Source organism: Otolemur garnettii, unplaced genomic scaffold, assembly GCF_000181295.1.
Source record: "Otolemur garnettii isolate 467f Iridium unplaced genomic scaffold, OtoGar3 scaffold00072, whole genome shotgun sequence".
NCBI classification, from domain to species: domain Eukaryota; kingdom Metazoa; phylum Chordata; class Mammalia; order Primates; family Galagidae; genus Otolemur; species Otolemur garnettii.
In genome coordinates, this window is record NW_003852467.1 from 528,482 (window position 1) to 536,334 (window position 7,853).

A 7,853-nucleotide genomic window follows, 5' to 3' on the forward strand; every position below is an offset into this window, starting at 1 on the left:
GACCTCACCCTAGATCAATTAATCAATTGATCTGAACTGAGTTTTAAGAACTCTAATGCACAACCAAGATACAAACCTGGGGTGAGTCTTTGGTGTTGGCTTTTTAAGAGCTCTTCAGGTGATTTCCATGAGCAGACAGTTTGCGAATCAGTGGTACAAAAAGCAAACAAGTCATTCTCTCACAGAAATTGGTATGCTGTCTGTTTCTAGCAACTCTACAGTTTCCTTTTGCACAAAGTAAGGCAATCTTTACCCCTTTCTGAAAAGCAAATTTGTGAGATCGAGATATTTGAAAAGCATTGGAATTTCAACAAAAAATGTTGAAAATATACTTTCATTTTTGTAATGAAATTCTTGGAAAATATAATCAAAGGCAATAGAGTATTCATTTCAAATTTAAGAATGAAGAAATTGGGGTGGCACCTGTGGATCAAAGGGATAGGGCGCTGGCCCCATATACTGGAGGTGGTGGGTTCAAACCCAGCCCTTGGCCAAAAAAAAAAAAAAAAATGAAGAAATTACATATTTGTGCCTTTTAAAAGCTGCTACCCATAGGCAGTGGAAAGATAAGTTTAGAGGCTGGAATTTGGAAATAGTGAAAGGCTCTGTATTTTGGATTGTAGAAATTCTTTGGAATCAAAGGATTAGAGAAGTACTGGGAGAAAAGTCATGAAAAAAGGGAGCTCAGTGGAGCCTTGGAAGACCATTGAACAGACTATCCCCTTAAGAATGAATGACAGTACAACAAATGGCCACAATTTGGGGACAGTATTTAATTGCACAGGAACCCTGTTGTAGTTGAGTCATCAGCGCCCCCTACCCAACTCCCACTTTCAAAGCACTTTGCAGTGCCTGGGCTCTGGAGTTAAGCATCTGAAGGGGGCTCCCTTTCACAAGAGCCATCACTTCATCCAAAGACCTCCAAATACATTCATGCCCTTAGCCATCTTGTGTTTCACATCCAGATTCCTTGCTATGGATACTCCTACACTTCTACTGAAACCTCTAAGAAATCTATTATCCTAGAAATAGAAAACATAACACACTTAACTGAGAGGTTGTAGAGGTAGTAGAGAGAGCTCAGCACTTACACATATACTTCAAGCCATGTAAAATATATGAAGGCATAAAAAAAAAGGCAAGGAAGTAAAAAAAAATAAGCAAGGAAATAAAAATAAAAAACATGAAGGCAGCTTAAGAAACCTCTGAAATCAGGCAAAATCAAAGCACTATGCTTATTACTTTTCTTTTCCAACCCTTTTGCTTTCCAAAGAAAGCAGATCTGAGGACAAATTATTGGTCAGATAATATGTGGGAAACTTACTAAGTGAAAGGATTCAAATTCAGGAATCTTAATCGATACCAAACATTAAATTACTCCAAAAGAAGAGAGGTATCTGACAAAATCAGTGCTAGGGACACAGCTGGAGCCAGTGTGGCTGGTGTGGCTGCCTAGAGGGAACTGTGGTGTCCCAGGGTTGGTGATGTGGTCAGAAAGGAAAATTATAACAGAAACAGAGATGTTTAATAGTATAAAGGACACAATTTGCTGGGTGTCCTGCCATTTTAAGCAGTGTTGTGTTCTCCCCTCTTTTTCTTCACAGCAAAATCTGATTTTCATAAAGGACTTCATCAGCCATTAATACTTGGTGGATATTGAATCTCAAAACATTGGCTTTTTAGAGAATATATGCATTTCCATGACCACCTCATAGTTATTATTAAAGGCAATTTTCATTGGTTCTAAAGCAATTTAAGTTGCCAATATGCGTTATGAATTTTTTCTGAAAGAACAGAGATAATTTCCCAACTGACATCATTTAGGAAGTTTTATGCTTTACTCTTTATAAAAATTGTTGCTATGTAAAGATGACCTATGTCCCCAAGATTATATATAGAAAAGATGACAGGACAAATAGAAAAGATTAAAGCCATAGAATAATATCAAGTCAATTAAAATCTACAATAAATAGAAGCTTAAGAAAGAAAGGTGAAGGACAAGAAAATGACTTCTGAATTATATTTGCAGTAAGTAGAATAAGAAAAGAGATGGGTTGATGTTGTAATAGGTCACAGAAAGAAAAAAAATTCACCTCATGTTTTTATATTTATATCTCCATCAAGTGGAATGACTTTAAAAAAGATAATTGAAGAACAAACACATGTATCAAAGCAAAATTCCAGGCTGTGAGTTGGTGAAATGTTTCAAAAACAGTTCCTAGGTGGGAGGAATGTTTTTAGAGTTCCTGATGGTTCATTCCAAATACAGTTTTTTTTTTTTCCAGCGTTTTGGCCAGGGGTTGGATTTGAACCTGCCATCTCCTACATATGGGGCCAATGCCCTACTCCTTTGAGTCACAGGGGCCAACCCAGTTTTTTTTCTTTTGATGTGAAGTGAAAGCTAGGCGGACAATCTGCCTTTTCTTCTCCCAGTGCTATAGGCCACGTTGTCAGATTAAAAATGTATCTACAGATTTGAAAATGTGGGACTTATTTCCAAAATCAAATTTATTTATTACAAAAAATTATATTTCATAATTGCCAATTAATGGAGTCAGCCCAAATGCCCATCAAACCATGAATGGATTAACAAATTGTGGCATATGTATATTATGGAATACTATGCAGCCATAAAAAATGATGGAGACTTTACAGCTTTTATATTTACTTGGGTGGAACTAAAACACATTCTTTTTCGTAAAGTATCTCAAGAATGGAAAAAAAAAATCCAATGTATTCAATACTATTGCAAAACCATTATATCATCACCTACACATCCATATGAATGATAAAACACAAGTATAGTCCAGAAAGAAGGTTAGGTGAGGAGGGAGAGGGGATGAGGGGGGAGGGCTGGAGGAGAGAGGGTATTTGGTGGGACCTCACCTATTGTGCATAATGCAATGGTACATTTCAAAACTACTTAGAGTATAGTATAAATGTCTTACTACAACAAATAAGTGAGATGATGGTTATGTTAATCAGTCTGATTTAAGCATTCCACATTGTATATCAAATCAACACATTGTACACCATAATTGTACACAGTTATGATTTAATGAAAAAATTATACTATAGAGTAATAATATATAATGAGGTTATCAAAAGAGGTTTAAGAATCAGAAAGATCTGAAAGTTTGTAAGAAGGTGGGACACGTATATGTATACATACATTTCCAATTTTCCCTTTGGAAAAGAGAATGATTTATATTATCTACAATCTTATTAGAGTGATATCATTAGAAAGACAGCAATTATTACAGATTACTAATCAGATTTTAAATACTGAAAATTAAAATTATTCCTAACCCTCAAACTCTTACCCAGGGTCATAAAGAATAATTTATAAAAAGTCAAATTTATTTAATTTTTGAAAGAATAGTTAGATTAATGAAACAGAGAATCTATAATGTATCTAGATTTCAAGAAAAAAAAAAGTTCTATTATGTTCCTAAGGAAAAAAAAGAATAGGAAATCTATGTCTAAATGATCACATATTACCAAAACTCTGCTTAAAAATGTGTTGCATGGACAAGGTAGACATCCTTCATGGGGACATTTTCACAGGCCAGTGTCTTCATCACTACCCTTTTCTTTTGTGTCAGTGTTTTGGATGAACTGTTAAGAGATTTCTTTCTTTGGTGTGTGTATCACAATCGGTGTGATATAGACTACATTCAATGGCAGAATAGAAATACAAAAACACTTTACTTGAAAAGTGAAATAAGCCTAATATAGTCTCCTTTGTATTTATTTTTAATACTACAGGTATTAAATGAACAAGTTATACTCGTGATAAGAATTGTATAAGATGGCTCGGTGCCCATTGGTCAGTGGTTAGGGCGCCGATCACATACACCTATGCAGGCGGGTTTGAACCCTGCCAGGGCCTGCTAAACAAAAAGGACAACTGCAACAAAAAATAGCCAGACATTGTGGCAGGCACCTGTAGTTCCAGCTACTTGGAAGGCTGAAGCAAGAGATTCGCTTAAGCCCAAGAGTTTGAGGTTGCTATCAGCTGCGACTCCACAGCACTCTACCAAGGGCAACATAGTGAGACTCTGTCTCAAAAAAAAAAGAATTGCTTAAGAATAAAATGAATTTTTCTGAGAAGTAGTGAGTGAGTTATCTTGCATTTCTCAGAGTGCAAGTTGGTTAAACCTAGATAGTGGTTACAAACAAAAATCAAGGGCTAACTGCATGGATTATCTAGCAAATTTTAATGTATATTCCAAGTCTAAGAATACTGAATATTTCTGAAGTGCTTACCATGAGAATATCATTATTTCCAGCTCTGTAGTGGATTCAAACTAGTATAAAGCCTTGGCTCTTAAACATCTCCCAATTAAGCTGTTCTATCAACATATGCTGCCTGCTTTACCTTCAGAAGATATTCAGATTCAGTTCATGTGTCAGCATTTCCACCTTCATCACCCTGGACTAAGCTCATCTCTGGTCTGAATTCCTCTATCCAATCTGAGCTCCCTACTCCTCCTCTGCCCACTTCAGTCTGATCTTAACTGGGCAGCTTTCTTGCTACCCCTCAGACTTTCCAGGCAAGCTCCAGATTCAGGACTTCTGCATTTACCTGAAATGCTCTTTTACCAGACACCTGCATGTTGCTCTCTTCCTTCCTATCTGTACTTAGAAGTCCCATTCCAGTGATGCCTTTCCTGTTCACCCAAACTGAAAATTCAACTCTCCATACTGACGCTTCATACCCTCCTTCCTCTTTTATTTTTTCTTACCTAGCTTACTGGATATATATATAATTTTTAATATAAATTATGTGTCTCCTCCAGAAACATATAAGCACCATAATTTTCACATACTTTGCTCTTTGCTTCATTCCCACCGTGTAGAACATTGTCTGGGGCAGAGGTGGTGACCAATCCATATTTGTCAAAGGAATGGAAAAGCTGATAGAAGTTCATAATGGGATCAGCCATATTTGTGAAGCACTCTCAGGGCCTGGCCCAGTGCTGAACACTTTCCAGAATAACGTGCTCCTGAGTCCTTGAGACACAACATTGCTACTGGGACCTTCCCTGTGCAAGATGTGGGGAAACTGAGGTTCTGAGCACATTGGTCACTGCTAAAGACAGTATTCAACAATTCATAGATCCACTATGGCACAGATCACTAAATCGAAATCAGGTCTCACCATCCTCCTCTCAGGCTCCTCAACTTAATCAAAGAGGTGAGGCAGTTACCTCCCAAGGAGGACTGACCTGTTGATTGTAATACTATTCCCTGGGGAAGATAATTGAAAGCATTCTCCATCATGGATTTTGATAGATTTTACTTGCTGCTGCATCTCAAAGAAGTCAGGACCTCCTGGTTGCCATGGCAATGGAGAGCAGCTGCTCACAAACTCATTTCCTGTGTAGTGATAATCCATTCTTTCCAGTTTGAGCTGGTGACAAATCTGGTAACTTGTTATGAAGTGTCTGTAGCCAGTGCTGCTGGTTCTATTTAGACCTGTCTGACTTTTTATCTTTTCATTGGTGTATTTAGACGTATGTCTGGCTTTTTCTTTTCTCTCTTTCCTTTTAAAAGTCATTTAATCGGGAGGAGAAAAGGGGGAGAGCGGGGGATTTGTGTCCTCCCACTAATGGGCACAATGTAAGGGTATATGGAACACCTCCTTGATGCAGGACACAACTACAATAGGGACTTTAACAAATGCAAACACTTTAACCTAATTGTTTTTACCTTCATATTAATCTGAAATTAAAAAGATAAAAATAATTTACTATAACCACATTATAGTAAATCTGAAAAAGATGAAAATAATTCATAATCACCCAACTCAACACAATCTTATTGCCATTCTTTTTTTTATTGCCTTATAATTCACACACAATAAAATTCATTTTAAAGTGTACAATTCAGCAGTTTATAGTACATTTAGAGTATATCTACAAAGTAGTGCAATCATCACCAATACCTAATTCTAGAACATTTCCACCATACCAGTGAGAAGCTTGGTACTCATTACCAATCACTCCCCATTCCTCACTTTTTCCATCAGCTGGCCACCATGAACCTACTTCCTGTGTCAATAGATTTGTCTATTCTGAATACTTCATATAAATGAAATCATAGTGTCTTTGCAATTGGCTCTTTTTATTTCACCTACTGTTTCCATTGTTCATTCATATTTTAATACTTCATTCCTTTTACTTAGCAAATCAGGTGATTATATGAATGCACCATACTTTGCTTATACATTCAACAGTTGATGGACATCTGGGTTCTATGATTCATTCTGATGATCATTTTGCAAAGGGCAATCTATTGCCATCTTACTAGCACTTTGGGACTTAAAGAATTTTTTAACATTTGTGAGACAAAACAAACCTCTTCAACTCTCAATCATGCTAACAATCCTTATTTCCTAAGGGTTTCTTTTTATATTTCTAGATTTTTGTTCTTAATTCAGATGATTAAATGAAATAAAGTATACAAAGAGTATACTTATAGAAAGTTTATATATCGGCTTTATAGATATATTTGTGCTGTCCATAGATTCCTTTCTTTTTCTAAAAGTTTTTCCTCTCCCTACCACCCCACAGATACCACCACTCCACTTAGAAATACATGATAATATTTTAATGATCAGAAAATAATATATAACCAATAGGAGGACCACTCCAATATATAAAAGTTAGAACTCTCCCCATGACCTTGTCTTACCCGAATGCCAGTCTTTCAAAAACCACCTGCTTCTCTGCCTTGTTGGTGCATTGCTAGGGCATCTTTGTCTCAAAGCCAAAAATCTGAAGGTCATGAGCCAGTCTCACCTGCTTGTACTGAATGCAGAATAGTCATCCCCAGAACTTACTTAGATACACAAGTAGCTCATATCCTGTGCTCTGTGTTCAATCTCTTCCAAAGCTCTGTAAGCTAGTCTTCCAGCTCTGTCTTTAGCTGTGTGAACGCCAATATCTGATTTCTCATGTATAAAATGCTAATGATAGTAAACATAAAATGTGTTAATTGTTAGAATTAAATAGGATAATGCACAAACGTGCTCTAAACCAGAGGTGGCAAAGTGGTTATTCATGGATGAATAGCTCACCTTCAGGAAAGAATAGGAGAAAAATATTTAGGTGCATCACCTTTTCTTCTTCACCTACAGACTATTTGGAACATTTCTATCTTACTTTATAAGTAGTATTTCTTTAAGGAAAAAAATCATTTTCTGTGGAGCCCTTGGACCATTCTCCAATTCTTAGCCTTAACTTAGCCTTAATAGACATATGTGATACTATGCACGCACACACACACACATACACACATACACACAACACATATATATACACACACATATATATATATACACACACACACATATATACACACATACACACACACCTGTTTGGCATCATATTTGAGATCATTTGATATTTTTCTTATGTCATAAATGAAATTTATTCCTGCTCATTCTTATTTGGCCACTTACCTATTGCTGAGTATTTTATTTATGAATGTTTTATTTTACTAATTAATTTGTTTAGAGCAATACTGACCTCACAGAATGAGTTATAAAGCATTTTATCTGCTGCTGCCTTTTGTAAGAGATTAAAGGAAGTTGGTATAATTTCATCCTTTTAATGTTTGGTAGAATTCACCAATGAACCATATGGTTTGCGTGTTTTCTGTTTAGAAGGTTATACCTTATTCATAGGCCAATTCAGATGGTCTGCTTCTTCTTGTGTGAATTTGGTAAATCATGCCTTTAAAAGAAATGGTCCCGGCTCGGTGCCTGTGGCTCAAGCGGCTAAGGCGCCAGCCACATACACCTAAGGTGGTGGGTTCGAATCCCCAGCCTGGGCCCACCAAACAAC